Raw genomic sequence first — 18,570 nt, 5'->3', positions numbered from 1 at the left:
CGATCAGTTCCTCAACACTCTTCTCAAGAATGATCTTCTGCTGTATGCACATAAACAGTTTGTATGTCTTCTGCATTGCCTGAAACCGGGTTTCCATTTGAGTAATAGTGATGTCGATAACTGCATTAAAAACTTCCACTTGAAAGCGTTTCTCAGCAGACTGTAGCCTAGAATCCCTTGAGAGATCATCGTAGAAGCTTTTGACTTGGCAAATCTGTTTTGATGGAAAGAACAGGCATTCTATGCCTCAAATACTTGCTAACTCCTTTGCCAAGGACTACGTAGTTTCCCAGTTGTTGCGTAATTCAATCATATCCTGCACAAATGACTGCAGTAGCACAACAGCAGTGTTTAGATCACTTGACTGTGACTGCATTGTCTTTGATATTATGTCCAGTGGTCCAAGTATCTTTGACAGCAAAATCACTGTTACAACAGTGGAAAAACTTTCAAAATATTTCTTTAGTGACAATGCTTCACATTTTTCCTCACCGTTCTTCCCGGTAAATGACAAGATGGTCAGCAACTTCATAACATCAAAAAATCTGGTCCGCAGAGCCAGTAAGGCTTGATTCCTGGATGAGCAGCGAGAAGGGCAAAGTCGCTTTAGAGCAGGGGTGGGCAATTATTTCAGCTGAGGGGCCACTTGACATTTCCTGTCAGTATCCAAGGGCCACATACAAAATAGCAGCTCGCCCCACTTGCCAAAAATATAGGGACGTGGCTTCATGTGGAAGGGGTGTGGGCAAAAAATAATACAGATTCATATTAGGTTGCACAATAGTCTCCATTATTCAAATTGCGCCACACAGCGCCACTTACACACATTACACCAGGTAGAGCCCCTTTTACACACATTACGGCAGGTAGAGAGCCTTTTTACACATTAACATTTTATTTAGGATAATTATTGTGCAGCAAGCAAATTATCCAGTGTCTTATGGCCCCTGCGGAAAGGTGTGACACGGTGACAGAACACGGGGGGGGGGGGGGGGTGACACAGTGACAGAACACGGTGGGGGTGACACAGTGACAGAACACAGTGGGGGAGACACGGTAACAGAACACAGTGGGGGTGACAGAACACGGGGGGTGTGACACAGTGACAGAACACGGTGGGGGTGACACGGTGACAGAACATGGGGGGGGGGTGACACGGTGACAGAACACGGGGAGCGGGGATGACAGTGACAGAACACGGGTGTGTGACACGGTGACAGAAGACGGTGGGGGTGACACGGTGACAGAACACGGGGAGGGGGGGTGACAGTGACAGTACACGGGTGTGTGACACAGTGACAGAAAACGGTGGGGGTGACACGGTGACAGAACACCGGAGGTGTGACACAGTGACAGAACACGGGGAGGGGAGGGGAGGGGTGGTGACAGTGACAGAACACGGATGTGTGGCACGGTGACAGAACACGGGGGGTTTGACACAGTGAAAGAACACGGGGAGGGGGGGTGACAGAAACAGAACACGGGGGTGACATGGTGACAGAACACGGAAGGGGTTGGTACAGCGAGAGCTAAAGATCTCTCCCCCAAACCTAAAAACAGTCTGACGCCACTGCCCGCACACACAAACATACGCACACTATCACACACACACACACACACACACACACACACACACACACACACTTTCTTTCACTTTTCCCATTAACTTACTGATCTGGCTGGCAGTGGCAGGAAGGATGGATCTGTAGCAGTCTGGCTCTTGTCCCGTGTAGCTCCGCCCCCTAAGGTCCCGTGTAGCCCCACCCCCTCATCGGCACATAGTCCCGCCCCCTTTCCGGCTGAACACAGCCGTTGTCACTGGGGACTCTGGAGGAGGCTGCTACAACGCAGCAGGGGAGAGAGGCGCCGCTGGCAGCTTGGGTACTGCAGTGCAGAGCAATGACAAGCAGCTCAGCCGGTCGGGCCGCTTGTCATTGCTCGCTGGTGGGAGGCAGTGGGCCGGCCAGGATCGGTTTGCGGGCCGCATCCGGCCCGCGGGCCGTATTTTGCCCACCCCTACTTTAGAGTAATTGAGCAGTTGCCTTCCTTTTGTAGACGATGCCACCTACTGATTGCACTGAAGAAGACGTATAGTCTTTCGAGCAGATCAAAAAAATGCCTCAAATCCTGTACATGCTTCACTGCATCGTCGATGACCAGATTTAAAGCATAAGCACAACAATGAATATACTGAGCTTTTGGTGCCTTCTGCTTCATCAGAGTCTGGACTCCACCATATGCCCCACTCATGTTGGCTGCCCCATCGTATCCTTGCCCTCTTAACTTCCGAAGTTCTGTGATATTTTTAATTTCTTCCATTATGACTGCTGCCAGATCATCTGCTTTTTGACTTTTGACTTCACTGTATCCCACAAAAGATTCGTTAATTCTCAGAGTCTACCGTCATGATTCTTCTCAATTGTGACATAACGAAATATCTTGCTCAGTTGGTCTGTCTTTGAAATGTCCATTGTGGTGTCCATAATAACAGAGACAAACGGAGCATGTGCTATTTCAGCTATGATTTGCTGCTTCACATGATTGGCAAGAATTTCAACAATCTCATTCTGAATGGACCCACTTAAATATTTTGTGGATCCCTTTGGCTTGCTCAGTAGGTTTTCAAGTACTGGATCATATCTAGCTATCAGATTAATAAATTCAAGAAAGTTTCCACGTGAGCCAGGCACAGGATTATCCTCTTCATCATAAACATGCTCGCGATGACCTCGAAATGCTAGATTGCATCTTGAAAGCGTAATGATGATATTTACAACACGATCCAGTACAAGACGCCAGTATTTCCGGTTTTCATATATTTGCTTGTTGGCCAAGAGATCCACAGTGGCATCATTTTTCCAGGTATTGTACACCTGACATGCTTCTGAATGTGCTGAAGAATTCTCGTGCCTCTCGACGCTGCGTGGCAGATTTTTCCAATCATTTGTTCCCTCAGTCCATGCTTGATTCTGTGTTGTACTAAATAGCCAATATGGAGTGCAGTAGCATTTGTCAGCAATTGGACTGTATGAAAGCCATATTCTTGGTAAACTTAAGCCAGACTTTGTGTGGCGTGTGTAAAAGTGTTCGCTGAAACTGCGACCTTTGCCAGAGCCATCTTTCTGTTTTGGGAAAGGGCCCTTTGGCTGATACCAGCCACTCTGAACAACAAATTGCTTTTCGAAAGACTTCAGTGCTCTCGATCCAAAATGAGCTTTGTCAGCAGACGGTGGTAAATTCTCTGCTGTTGTAGTATTTTCACATTCTCTTTCATGTGTTTCAGCAGGTGTTTCAGCATCCTTCTGTCCTTCAATTGCTTCTTCTGACCCATCAAGTCGTTCTATAGTTGGCTCTCCTGTATCTTTCTGAATCTCTCCCTCATTCTGCTCTTCCTGATATTCTTCAGTCTCTTCTGATGATGTACCAGTGTCCAAAGTTTTCTGAGATGGGTTACCAAAATAAGTACTAAGTTTTGGAATCTTTTGCAATAGTTCTCTTTCTGAAGTTTGTTTGCGTTTGTTAATTCTCCTTCGTGCAGCACCGCTGAGTTTTCCTTTACCAGGATTTGCAGACATGGTCCAGGTTAGCTTTTCTTAAAGTAGTCTGTAAATTCTAATAAGTGGAGGACAATAAGCTGACAGAAACAATAATAATGTACAAGTCTCCCAACACTGTGCAACATTTAAAGTGTTTCCGATATGAAAATAGGTACTTCGTTCTAAATGTGTTAATAGTGCTGACAATTTTGGTTGTGTGCAGTGATTTTCCACCCAGAAATGCTAAATGACTTCAAACGCAAAGACAGCCTACTATCAGATTTTAAATTATATTAAATTCATCAACTTCTTAAGGCTGAAAACTTCTACTGAGTCCTACACGATAATGAGAAAGTGACATGGGAAGCCTTTAAATGTGTTGTGCATGGCTCTTCTATGTTGAGATTGTAAACAACCTTCTAGAAAAGTATCATCATTAGGTTGCAACATGTCACTCATAATCCACTCTCTTGACTCTTATGTTAACTTCTTCACTGACAACTGTCGTACAGTGAGTGAGTACGGTGAGCAATTCCACCAAGATATGGTGTCCTTCTTCCTCCTATTAGACAAAGCACTCCCAAGGGGCAATAAAGATGACAAAGAAATGACTGGGCTGCAGAAGATATCCAGAGCTTCAAGGTCCAATGGCCTTCACAGATTAGCCACACCGCTACTGTTTCTCTTCTTTGTATGCAACCCGCCTATTGACTTCAGTTTACACATTTTCCGGGCTGCACACACCCTGTGGAATGCTCTCCCACGCACAATAAGACTCTCCTCTAGTCTCCAAACCTTCAAGCGTTTCCTGAAAACTCACCTCTTCAGACAAGCTTATCAAATTCTGGACTCACCCACATAACCTTCAGTGTCTCCTCTCTAATTACAGCTATACAATACACACATAACCTCACATATTTTGTCTTTCTTCACTTTCACACCCTCCAGACCTCAGGCAAATATTGCTGAGTGACCATATCATACAGCCCATTAAGAACCTTTGCAATCTGGAAAGACCATTATGCAATAGGTAGCACCTATCCTTGTGTATCAATGTCTATTTCCCTGTAGAGTGTAAGCTTGCAAGCAGGGCCTTCCAACCTCTAGGTCTGTCTGTTATTACCCAGTTTTGTTCTATTACTGTTGTTCCAATTGTAAAGCGCAACAGAATATGCTGCACTATATAAGAAACTGTTAATAATAATTTTAGAAGCATACTCTAACTTACTGGCAAGCCACCATACAATATTAACAGCGCTTAAGTTACCTATTTCTTAAGCTGGGTACACACCTGAGCGATGGATTGGCCGCAAGCCTGATGGGCTCAACCGATCCAATGATTTGTTAAGTGATATGCACAAATTATATTGTGCATACACACCAATATACCGGCTAACATGTCTGGCCACAGTAACTGGTAGCTACGTCACTCTCTGCAGTTCCTTGGCCAGCATATGGGTTGGTTGGTGGGTTGGTCATACAGACAGCCAGATGTACTGATTTATCTGCAACATATATTGGCATCAGCTGTGCTGCAGAGCTGACGCAAAATGTCTGTGAACGATGTCGTTCACAGACATATCTTTGTGATATGTCGTTTGTCAGCTGAACAAACAACATATCACATAGTGTGTACCCAGCATTAAACATCACAGTGACCTGACCGTAACAATGGCAAAAAAGACTCCTGCTTACCGCCACCTACGGCTATGCAGGATCTTAATACCCAGTGAAGCTGATCCTGCTTCTGCATGCCCGGATGCACTTGGCTCCTCTGTCAGGGTGTAATTCTTATTTGGTTGGTGTCAATTCCAAAGCTCTGTCTGTACAGGGATGATGAGTTAAATTAAATACAGTAGCAGTTATTATTGGTTATATTTTTATCACTGCATTTACAGTGTACTCCACCTATACCATATTTTCATATCCACAAAGTGCACACATTTATATCCGACATATTATCATGCCCATTTTTGTTCCCCAACCATAAGCCCCCATATCATAAAAACACAGAATTGATGGCAGATAAAATACCACTTGGCCCAGCTAGTCTGCCCTAAACACAAGTACACACACACACACACTTACACAATACGGTTATTTTTTTATTGAGAGCCAAGTACCCTACCAGCATATTTTTGAATTGTGGGAGGAAACTGGAGAACCCAGAAGAAACCAACGCAAGCACAGGGAGGATATACAAACTCCATACAGTTAGGGCAGGAATAAAACCCATGACCTCAGTGCTGTGAGGCAGTAATGCTAACCATTACACCATCCGTACTTCTGTTTTCTTTTTGAATAAACGTATATCGTACTGTGAGCAAAAAAAATAAAATAAAAACCATACAGCAGACAATGAATAGTTTATGTTAATTAAAACCTACAATTAAATAAAGAAATGCACATCTTTGCATTTGGGAAGTGTTTTTGTTCTCTTATTAACTATTTATGCTTTGAGTATTAGATACTTTTACAGTACATGTCAGAGAACATTCACGAATACATTTTCAACAGTTTCATCTTATGAGAAGGAAGTTTTTCCGGGATCCGGTCTGAAGATCGACACTGTCTAGGTTGACATTGAATAGGTCGACAGTCACTAGGTCGATAGGGTTTCTAGGTCGACATGTGCTAGGTCGATAGGTCAAAAGGTCGATGTGAGTTTTTCAAATGTTTTTCTTTTTTTGAACTTTTTCATACTTAACGATCCACGTGGACTACGATTGGAACGGGCACCTTGCCCGAAGCACGGCGAGCGAAGCGAGCCATGCGAGGGGACATGGTGCACTAATTGGGGTTACTGGTCACTGTACGCAAAAAAAAAAAACTTGTGTCGACCTTTTGACCTGTCAACCTAGCACATGTCGACCTAGAGACCCTGTCAACCTTCCAACCCTGTCGACCTATAGAGGTCGACCTAGACACTGTCGATCTAATGATCCACACCGGGTTTTTCCAAATTATACATGTACAGTAGCACAGAAAGAATATAAATGTCTCACTTAATTCCTGGCTACTGTTGCTATAGCAGTCTATGATAGTTTTCAGTAACACAAATTTTGATGGCAGATAACCACTTGGCCCATCTAGCCTGCCCATGTACACACACACTTGGGTTCCCTTTTGTTGAGTGACAATTAACCTACCAGTATATTTTTTGCTTGTGGGAGAAAACCCACGCAAGCACGGGGATAATATACAAACTCCACACAGTTAGGCCCATGTTGAGAATCAAACCCAAGACCTCAGTCCTGCAAGGGAGTAATGTTATCCATTACACCGTCCACACTGCCCATTACAACATCCATACTGCCTGTAACTTACGTTTTTAAAGTGGAAGTTCCATATAGACAAATTACATCACAGTAACACCCAGCCAGCGCTCTGCCTACAGGCAAGTAGAATGGACTTCAAGATATACAAATAAGTGTCCAGTCTGGCATAGAGAGGTCAAGCAAATAGGAGATCAACACAAAGAGCAATGTGCAATGGAAGGGGACTGAGAATCGGGGACAGTGTGAAATGTTCATACGCTAGCCATGGTCTAAGATGTGTTTACTGTCTGGGAGCCGCATTCATCTATGGTATATATATATATATATTTATATATACACACACATACACAGCAAATGACCCAGCACTCCCTTATACCAGAGCTTTAGACGCCCGGTGCCTCCAAAAGAGTAGTGTGTATTAGAGATGTGCACTTGAAATTTTTCGGGTTTTGTGTTTTGGTTTTGGGTTCGGTTCCGCGGCCGTGTTTTGGGTTCGACCGCGTTTTGGCAAAACCTCACCGAATTTTTTTTGTCGGATTCGGGTGTTTTTTTTAAAAAACCCTAAAAAACAGCTTAAATCATAGAATTTGGGGGTCATTTTGATCCCAAAGTATTATTAACCTCAAAAACCATAATTTCCACTCATTTTCAGTCTATTCTGAATACCTCACACCTCAAAATATTATTTTTAGTCCTAAAATTTGCACCGAGGTAGCTGTGTGAGTAAGATAAGCGACCCTAGTGGCCGACACAAACACCGGGCCCATCTAGGAGTGGCACTGCAGTGTCACGCAGGATGGCCCTTCCAAAAAACACTCCCCAAACAGCACATGACGCAAAGAAAAAAAGAGGCGCAATGAGGTAGCTGTGTGAGTAAGATAAGCGACCCTAGTGGCCGACACAAACACCGGGCCCATCTAGGAGTGGCACTGCAGTGTCACGCAGGATGGCCCTTCCAAAAAACACTCCCCAAACAGCACATGACGCAAAGAAAAAAAGAGGCGCAATGAGGTAGCTGTGTAAGTAAGATAAGCGACCCTAGTGGCCGACACAAACACCGGGCCCATCTAGGAGTGGCACTGCAGTGTCACGCAGGATGGCCCTTCCAAAAAACACTCCCCAAACAGCACATGACGCAAAGAAAAAAAGAGGCGCAATGAGGTAGCTGTGTGAGTAAGATAAGCGACCCTAGTGGCCGACACAAACACCTGGCCCATCTAGGAGTGGCACTGCAGTGTCACGCAGGATGGCCCTTCCAAAAAACACTCCCCAAACAGCACATGACGCAAAGAAAAAAAGAGGCGCAATGAGGTAGCTGTGTGAGTAAGATAAGCGACCCTAGTGGCCGACACAAACACCTGGCCCATCTAGGAGTGGCACTGCAGTGTCACGCAGGATGGCCCTTCCAAAAAACACTCCCCAAACAGCACATGACGCAAAGAAAAATTAAAGAAAAAAGAGGTGCAAGATGGAATTGTCCTTGGGCCCTCCCACCCACCCTTATGTTGTATAAACAGGACATGCACACTTTAACCAACCCATCATTTCAGTGACAGGGTCTGCCACACGACTGTGACTGAAATGACGGGTTGGTTTGGACCCCCACCGAAAAAGAAGCAATTAATCTCTCCTTGCACAAACTGGCTCTACAGAGGCAAGATGTCCACCTCATCATCATCCTCCGATATATCACCGTGTACATCCCCCTCCTCACAGATTATCAATTCGTCCCCACTGGAATCCACCATCTCAGCTCCCTGTGTACTTTGTGGAGGCAATTGCTGCTGGTCAATGTCTCCACGGAGGAATTGATTATAATTAATTTTAATGAACATCATCTTCTCCACATTTTCTGGAAGTAACCTCGTACGCCGATTGCTGACAAGGTGAGCGGCGGCACTAAACACTCTTTCGGAGTACACACTTGTGGGAGGGCAACTTAGGTAGAATAAAGCCAGTTTGTGCAAGGGCCTCCAAATTGCCTCTTTTTCCTGCCAGTATAAGTACGGACTGTGTGACGTGCCTACTTGGATGCGGTCACTCATATAATCCTCCACCATTCTTTCAATGTTGAGAGAATCATATGCAGTGACAGTAGACGACATGTCCGTAATCGTTGACAGGTCCTTCAGTCCGGACCAGATGTCAGCATCAGCAGTCGCTCCAGACTGCCCTGCTTCACCGCCAGCGGGTGGGCTCGGAATTCTGAGCCTTTTCCTCGCACCCCCAGTTGCGGGAGAATGTGAAGGAGGAGATGTTGACAGGTCGCGTTCCGCTTGACTTGACAATTTTCTCACCAGCAGGTCTTTGAACCCCAGCAGACTTGTGTCTGCCGGAAAGAGAGATCCAAGGTAGGTTTTAAATCTAGGATCGAGCACGGTGGCCAAAATGTAGTGCTCTGATTTCAACAGATTGACCACCCGTGAATCCTTGTTAAGCGAATTAAGGGCTCCATCCACAAGTCCCACATGCCTAGCGGAATCGCTCCGTGTTAGCTCCTCCTTCAATGTCTCCAGCTTCTTCTGCAAAAGCCTGATGAGGGGAATGACCTGACTCAGGCTGGCAGTGTCTGAACTGACTTCACGTGTGGCAAGTTCAAAGGGCAGCAGAACCTTGCACAACGTTGAAATCATTCTCCACTGCGCTTGAGACAGGTGCATTCCACCTCCTATATCGTGCTGAATTGTATAGGCTTGAATGGCCTTTTGCTGCTCCTCCAACCTCTGAAGCATATATAGGGTTGAATTCCACCTCGTTACCACTTCTTGCTTCAGATGATGGCAGGGCAGGTTCAGGCATTTTTGGTGTTGCTCCAGTCTTCTGTACGTGGTGCCTGTACGCCGAAAGTGTCCCGCAATTCTTCTGGCCACCGACAGCATCTCTTGCACGCCCCTGTCGTTTTTAAAAAAATTCTGCACCACCAAATTCAAGGTATGTGCAAAACATGGGACGTGCTGGAATTTGCCCAGATTTAATGCACACACAATATTGCTGGCGTTGTCCGATGCCACAAATCCACAGGAGAGTCCAATTGGGGTAAGCCATTCCGCGATGATCTTCCTCAGTTGCCGTAAGAGGTTTTCAGCTGTGTGCGTATTCTGGAAACCGGTGATACAAAGCGTAGCCTGCCTAGGAAAGAGTTGGCGTTTGCGAGATGCTGCTACTGGTGCCGCCGCTGCTGTTCTTGCGGCGGGAGTCCATACATCTACCCAGTGGGCTGTCACAGTCATATAGTCCTGACCCTGCCCTGCTCCACTTGTCCACATGTCCGTGGTTAAGTGGACATTGGGTACAGCTGCATTTTTTAGGACACTGGTGACTCTTTTTCTGAGGTCTGTGTACATTTTCGGTATCGCCTGCCTAGAGAAATGGAACCTAGATGGTATTTGGTACCGGGGACACAGTACCTCCAACAAGTCTCTAGTTGGCTCTGCAGTAATGATGGATACCGGAACCACGTTTCTCACCACCCAGGATGCCAAGGCCTCAGTTATCCGCTTTGCAGCAGGATAACTGCTGTGATATTTCATCTTCCTCGCAAAGGACTGTTGGACAGTCAATTGCTTGGTGGAAGTAGTAAAAGTGGTCTTACGATTTCCCCTCTGGGATGACCATCGACTCCCAGCAGCAACAACAGCAGCGCCAGCAGCAGTAGGCATTACACGCAAGGATGCATCGGAGGAATCCCAGGCAGGAGAGGAATCGTCAGAATTGCCAGTGACATGGCCTGCAGGACTATTGGCATTCCTGGGGAAGGAGGAAATTGACACTGAGGGAGTTGGTGGGGTGGTTTGCGTGAGCTTGGTTACAAGAGGAAGGGATTTACTGGTCAGTGGACTGCTTCCGCTGTCGCCCAAAGTTTTTGAACTTGTCACTGACTTATTATGAATGCGCTGCAGGTGACGTATAAGGGAGGATGTTCCGAGGTGGTTAACGTCCTTACCCCTACTTATTACAGCTTGACAAAGGCAACACACGGCTTGACAAATGTTGTCCGCATTTCTGTTGAAATACTTCCACACCGAAGAGCTGATTTTTTTGGTATTTTCACCAGGCATGTCAACGGCCATATTCCTCCCACGGACAACAGGTGTCTCCCCGGGTGCCTGACTTAAACAAACCACCTCACCATCAGAATCCTCCTTGTCAATTTCCTCCCCAGCCCCAGCAACACCCATATCCTCCTCATCCTGGTGTACTTCAACACTGACATCTTCAATCTGACTATCTGGAACTGGACTGCGGGTGCTCCTTCCAGCACTTGCAGGGGGCGTGCAAATGGTGGAAGGCGCATGCTCTTCACGTCCAGTGTTGGGAAGGTCAGGCATCGCAACCGACACAATTGGACTCTCCTTGTGGATTTGGGATTTCGAAGAACGCACAGTTCTTTGCGGTGCTTTTGCCAGCTTGAGTCTTTTCATTTTTCTAGCGAGAGGCTGAGTGCTTCCATCCTCATGTGAAGCTGAACCACTAGCCATGAACATAGGCCAGGGCCTCAGCCGTTCCTTGCCACTCCGTGTGGTAAATGGCATATTGGCAAGTTTACGCTTCTCCTCCGACAATTTTATTTTAGATTTTGGAGTCCTTTTTTTACTGATATTTGGTGTTTTGGATTTTACATGCTCTGTACTATGACATTGGGCATCGGCCTTGGCAGACGACGTTGCTGGCATTTCATCGTCTCGGCCATGACTAGTGGCAGCAGCTTCAGCACAAGGTGGAAGTGGATCTTGATCTTTCCCTAATTTTGGAACCTCAACATTTTTGTTCTCCATATTTTAATAGGCACAACTAAAAGGCACCTCAGGTAAACAATGGAGATGGATGGATACTAGTATACTTATGGATGGACGAGCGACTGCCGACACAAAGGTAGCTACAGCCGTGGACTACCGTACTGTGTCTGCTGCTAATATAGACTGGATGATAATGAGATGAAATCAATATATATTATATCACACTAGTACTGCAGCCGGACAGGTAGATATATTTATTATGTAATGACTGATGACGGACCTGCTGGACACTGTCAGCTCAGCAGCACCGCAGACTGCTACAGTAAGCTACTATAGTAGTATGTATAAAGAAAAAAAAAAAAAAAAAACACGGGTAGGTGGTATACAATTATGGATGGACGAGCGACTGCCGACACAGAGGTAGCTACAGCCGTGGACTACCGTACTGTGTCTGCTGCTAATATAGACTGGATGATAATGAGATGAAATCAATATATATTATATCACACTAGTACTGCAGCCGGACAGGTAGATATATTTATTATGTAATGACTGATGACGGACCTGCTGGACACTGTCAGCTCAGCAGCACCGCAGACTGCTACAGTAAGCTACTATAGTAGTATGTATAAAGAAGAAAGAAAAAAAAAAACACGGGTAGGTGGTATACAATTATGGATGGACGAGCGACTGCCGACACAGAGGTAGCTACAGCCGTGGACTACCGTACTGTGTCTGCTGCTAATATAGACTGGATGATAATGAGATGAAATCAATATATATTATATCACACTAGTACTGCAGCCGGACAGGTAGATATATTTATTATGTAATGACTGATGACGGACCTGCTGGACACAGTCAGCTCAGCAGCACCGCAGACTGCTACAGTAAGCTACTATAGTAGTATGTATAAAGAAGAAAGAAAAAAAAAACCACGGGTAGGTGGTATACAATTATGGATGGACGAGCGACTGCCGACACAGAGGTAGCTACAGCCGTGGACTACCGTACTGTGTCTGCTGCTAATATAGACTGGATGATAATGAGATGAAATCAATATATATTATATCACACTAGTACTGCAGCCGGACAGGTAGATATATTTATTATGTAATGACTGATGACGGACCTGCTGGACACAGTCAGCTCAGCAGCACCGCAGACTGCTACAGTAAGCTACTATAGTAGTATGTATAAAGAAGAAAGAAAAAGAAAAAACCACGGGTAGGTGGTATACAATTATGGATGGACGAGCGACTGCCGACACAGAGGTAGCTACAGCCGTGGACTACCGTACTGTGTCTGCTGCTAATATAGACTGGATGATAATGAGATGAAATCAATATATATATATATATAATATCACTAGTACTGCAGCCGGACAGGTATATATATTTATTATGTAATGACTGATGACGGACCTGCTGGACACTGTCAGCTCAGCAGCACCGCAGACTGCTACAGTAAGCTACTATAGTAGTATGTATAAAGAAGAAAGAAAAAAAAAAACCACGGGTAGGTGGTATACAATTATGGATGGACGAGCGACTGCCGACACAGAGGTAGCTACAGCCGTGGACTACCGTACTGTGTCTGCTGCTAATATAGACTGGATGATAATGAGATGAAATCAATATATATATATATAATATCACTAGTACTGCAGCCGGACAGGTATATATATTTATTATGTAATGACTGATGACGGACCTGCTGGACACTGTCAGCTCAGCAGCACCGCAGACTGCTACAGTAAGCTACTATAGTAGTATGTATAAAGAAGAAGAAAAAAAAAAACCACGGGTAGGTGGTATACAATTATGGATGGACGAGCGACTGCCGACACAGAGGTAGCTACAGCCGTGAACTACCGTACTGTGTCTGCTGCTAATATAGACTGGATGATAATGAGATGAAATCAATATATATATATATAATATCACTAGTACTGCAGCCGGACAGGTATATATATTTATTATGTAATGACTGATGACGGACCTGCTGGACACTGTCAGCTCAGCAGCACCGCAGACTGCTACAGTAAGCTACTATAGTAGTATGTATAAAGAAGAAAGAAAAAAAAAAACCACGGGTAGGTGGTATACAATTATGGATGGACGAGCGACTGCCGACACAGAGGTAGCTACAGCCGTGGACTACCGTACTGTGTCTGCTGCTAATATAGACTGGATGATAATGAGATGAAATCAATATATATATATATAATATCACTAGTACTGCAGCCGGACAGGTATATATATTTATTATGTAATGACTGATGACGGACCTGCTGGACACAGTCAGCTCAGCAGCACCGCAGACTGCTACAGTAAGCTACTATAGTAGTATGTATAAAGAAGAAAGAAAAAAAAAAAAAACCACGGGTAGGTGGTATACAATATTATATATATATTATATACAATTATATATATATATATATATATATATTAAACTGGTGGTGACTGGTGGTCAGGTCACTGGTCACACTATCAGCAACTTGCAAGTAGTACTCCTAAGCAGACAATCACAATATATATTATACTGGTGGTCAGTGTGGTCACAATGGCAGTGTGGCACTCTGGCAGCAAAAGTGTGCACTGTACGTTATATGTACTCCTGAGTCCTGCTCTCAGACTCTAACTGCTCCCCACTGTCAGTGTCTCCCCCACAAGTCAGATAATATACAGTCACACTATCTATCACTTCAGCAAGTAACTAGTACTCCTCCTAATGCTCCCCAAAATTACTACTGTGTCTCTCTCTACTGTCTCACTCTCTTCTCTATAAACGGAGAGGACACCAGCCACGTCCTCTCCCTATGAATCTCAATGCACGTGTGAAAATGGCGGCGACGCGCGGCTCCTTATATAGAATCCGAGTCTCGCGATAGAATCCGAGCCTCGCGAGAATCCGACAGCGGGATGATGACGTTCGGGCGCGCTCGGGTTAACCGAGCAAGGCGGGAAGATCCGAGTCGCTCAGACCCGTGTAAAAAAACATGAAGTTCGGGCGGGTTCGGATTCCGAGGAACCGAACCCGCTCATCCCTAGTGTGTATACAGCGAACAGCAGTGTGGCACTCAAGGCAATAATGACAGAAGTCCAATAATGTTGGTATGTTCTGTCATTATTGCCTTGAGTGCCACACCGTTGTTCGCTGTGTGTGTGTGTGTGTGTGTGTGTGTGTGTGTGTATATATATATATATATATATATATATATATATAAATCCGCTTGGTCCGGCTCTCCCTTTAAACTGGATACTGCAGCGGGTGCCTAAACAGAAGGATTACACAAAATAGCAGCAGGTTCTGCACTCACACACGGGTACACTGGTGGCAAGGTTAATGGCCATCAGTGTACCTGTGTGTGAGTCACTAAGAGTACTTAACCTGCTGCTATTTTATGTGTGTGTGTATATTATATATATATATATATGTGTGTGTGTGTTTATGTGTGTGTATATATACATCTAATTAAGCAAAGGCGGCACTCTTTATGGTATTAGGTTGGTGATTTTATTAGTAGTAAACTTCGAAACTTTGATCAAACTAGTCATTGTTTGGTCATTTATCTGAGTGCCGCCTTTGCTTTATTTATGTATTGGACCCTATGCTAGGGGTATATATATATATATATATATATATAATATAAATTAGTGATGAGCGGGTTCGATTCCTCGGAAACCGAACCACCCCGAACTTCACCCATTTTACACGGGTCCGAGGCATACTCAGATTCTCCCGTATGGCTCGGTTAACCCGAGCGCGCCCGAACGTCATCATCCCGCTGTCGGATTCTCGCGAGATTCGGATTCTATATAAGCAGCCGCGTGTCGCCGCCATTTTCACTCGTGCATTGGAAATGTTAGGGAGAGGACGTGGCTGGCGTCCTCTCCGTTTATTAATAATATTTGTGCTTATTGCTTAATTGTGGGGACTGGGGAGCAGCTGTATTATATAGGAGGAGTACAGTGCAGAGTTTTGCTGACAGTGACCACCAGTATACGTTGTCTGCCTGAAAAACACTCCATATCTGTGCTCAGTGTGCTGCATATATCTGTGCTCACACTGCTTAATTGTGGGGACTGGGGAGCAGCTGTATTATATAGGAGGAGTTAACAGAAATTTGGTTTGGTTCCGCACAGGAAAAATGTGGTAATGATGAACATAGATTAATACACAGATTGTAGAAAACTGTTCAGGGAATGACCAACGATACTAAGTTTAAATTTAAAGATTCTTAATGAAGACATCTAAATAATTATTTGAGTTGGTGGTGCTCCCAGAGTCAGTAATGGTTAAGCAAAGAGAAGAAAAAAGAAAGACTCTGTGTTGGGGCACGCTTAGAAATTTGAACTAAGTTTATTAAAACTTAACATTTAATTAATAACGAATAAAAGTAATGAGGAGTTTGATACAAAAGAATTGTTCAAGAACACAAAGTAAACATATATATTGACAGAAATCAGGATAAGCCTGATACAAAATTATGGGCACCTGTGGTGAAAAATATACTGAAAAACATAAAAAATTACAAACATTTTTATATTATTAAGGTGCCTGAGTTAATCAAAATTCAAAATTGGAGTAGAGGTAAATGATATGTACATATAATCACCGCAGTGATAATTATAGGTAAGCACCTAGTCTAAAACCTCATGAGAATAGATGAGAGGCACAAAGGTTCATAATTGAAATGTCAAATGACTGAGGGTAATCACCTGGTAGAGATTCTGTTTGCTAAAAGGCTAGATCCTTATAGATAACAAAGCATTTAAGATAAAAGTATGATTATTAAAGATACAAAAGAGCATTGATAAATAAGCCTAAAGGCAAAGCCAATTGTAGATAAATAGAAGGTTTGCGGGAAAGTTGGATAAGGAATAGGTAAGTTTCAGAAGTTGCTCTAACACTTCTGCTGTTTGTGATCAGAGGTCACAATCTTACTGCACCTGATATTCCCAAGAGGTCACCCTACTAGGTACTGATCAGGCTTATCAGCGCTTAGCTTCCAAGGTCGGATGAGATTGGGCGTTGCTGCTGAAATATGGCAGTAATAAACACTAGGACACAAATGAGAGAGTGTAATGAGTAGTGAGCAACAAGGTACTTCTGCTGTCCAGTTTCTAGCGCAGATTCTCTGTTGCTGTGAGCATTGCAGAGAGTGGTCTCGCATCTGGATGAGAGGGTACTAAAAATAGAAGTGAGATATGCTCAGAATAGGGAGGAAACCCTGCCTTCTGCTGTCCACTGTCTTATATAGATATATAGCGGACAGTGGATGAGAGAGGTGGGTTAGGCTTACCTATTGAAAAAAAGGGTGGTGGGAAAATTAGAAGAAGGAGAAGAAATGGTAATGTGGTGAGATCACAAATTAACAAAAAATTAAGTAAATTATGAAATAAAACAATCATGAAATCAACGATTAATTGGAAAAAGGAAAGTAAACACAGGCTGCATGGTAAAGGCTTACCAAAATGGGTATAAGACCCTGTTTATGCAGAAAGGATTCTGCAAAAAACAAGCCACCCTGGTGAAACGGTCCGTCTGTGCTCAGTGATGCTGAACTCTTTCTAGCTCAGATCACTTTTGGGACTCCCTGGTATTGTATGTGCCCATTTGGACTCCAGTTATTTAACTGATACTGATATATAATCAATATTGTTTTTTTCCATGTTTGCTATTTTTGATCCTTAATTATTGTTCTAAACCATTTTCTGGTATTTCCTTTTAAATGTAATACTTTTTTGCAGAATCCTTTCTGCATAAACAGGGTCTTATACCCATTTTGGTAAGCCTTTACCATGCAGCCTGTGTTTACTTTCCTTTTTCCAATTAATCGTTGATTTCATGATTGTTTTATTTCATAATTTACTTAATTTTTTGTTAATTTGTGATCTCACCACATTACCATTTCTTCTCCTTCTTCTAATTTTCCCACCACCCTTTTTTTCAATAGGTAAGCCTAACCCACCTCTCTCATCCACTGTCCGCTATATATCTATATAAGACAGTGGACAGCAGAAGGCAGGGTTTCCTCCCTATTCTGAGCATATCTCACTTCTATTTTTAGTACCCTCTCATCCAGATGCGAGACCACTCTCTGCAATGCTCACAGCAACAGAGAATCTGCGCTAGAAACTGGACAGCAGAAGTACCTTGTTGCTCACTACTCATTACACTCTCTCATTTGTGTCCTAGTGTTTATTACTGCCATATTTCAGCAGCAACGCCCAATCTCATCCGACCTTGGAAGCTAAGCGCTGATAAGCCTGATCAGTACCTAGTAGGGTGACCTCTTGGGAATATCAGGTGCAGTAAGATTGTGACCTCTGATCACAAACAGCAGAAGTGTTAGAGCAACTTCTGAAACTTACCTATTCCTTATCCAACTTTCCCGCAAACCTTCTATTTATCTACAATTGGCTTTGCCTTTAGGCTTATTTATCAATGCTCTTTTGTATCTTTAATAATCATACTTTTATCTTAAATGCTTTGTTATCTATAAGGATCTAGCCTTTTAGCAAACAGAATCTCTACCAGGTGATTACCCTCAGTCATTTGACATTTCAATTATGAACCTTTGTGCCTCTCATCTATTCTCATGAGGTTTTAGACTAGGTGCTTACCTATAATTATCACTGCGGTGATTATATGTACATATCATTTACCTCTACTCCAATTTTGAATTTTGATTAACTCAGGCACCTTAATAATATAATTTTTTTGTAATTTTTTATGTTTTTCAGTATATTTTTCACCACAGGTGCCCATAATTTTGTATCAGGCTTATCCTGATTTCTGTCAATACATATGTTTACTTTGTGTTCTTGAACAATTCTTTTGTATCAAACTCCTCATTACTTTTATTCGTTATTAATTAAATGTTAAGTTTTAATAAACTTATTTCAAATTTCTAAGCGTGCCCCAACACAGAGTCTTTCTTTTTTCTTCTCTTTGCTTATATAGGAGGAGTACAGAGCAGAGTTTTGCTGACAGTGACCACCAGTATATGTT

The 18,570-nt window shown here is 43.6% G+C and overlaps 2 pseudogenes; one reads left to right on the top strand and one right to left on the bottom strand.

Annotated features, from left to right (window-relative positions):
- Positions 1 to 16,493: 16,493 nt before the first annotated feature.
- LOC134912006 (5S ribosomal RNA) lies at positions 16,494 to 16,612 on the bottom strand (annotated as a pseudogene).
- A 1,146-nt stretch (positions 16,613 to 17,758) lies between these two features.
- LOC134911994 (5S ribosomal RNA) lies at positions 17,759 to 17,877 on the top strand (annotated as a pseudogene).
- Positions 17,878 to 18,570: the final 693 nt, after the last annotated feature.

The sequence above is a fragment of the Pseudophryne corroboree genome, chromosome 4 (genome assembly GCF_028390025.1).
Source record: "Pseudophryne corroboree isolate aPseCor3 chromosome 4, aPseCor3.hap2, whole genome shotgun sequence".
Taxonomy (NCBI): Eukaryota; Metazoa; Chordata; class Amphibia; order Anura; family Myobatrachidae; genus Pseudophryne; species Pseudophryne corroboree.
This window is presented reverse-complemented; position numbering and strand designations above follow the sequence as displayed.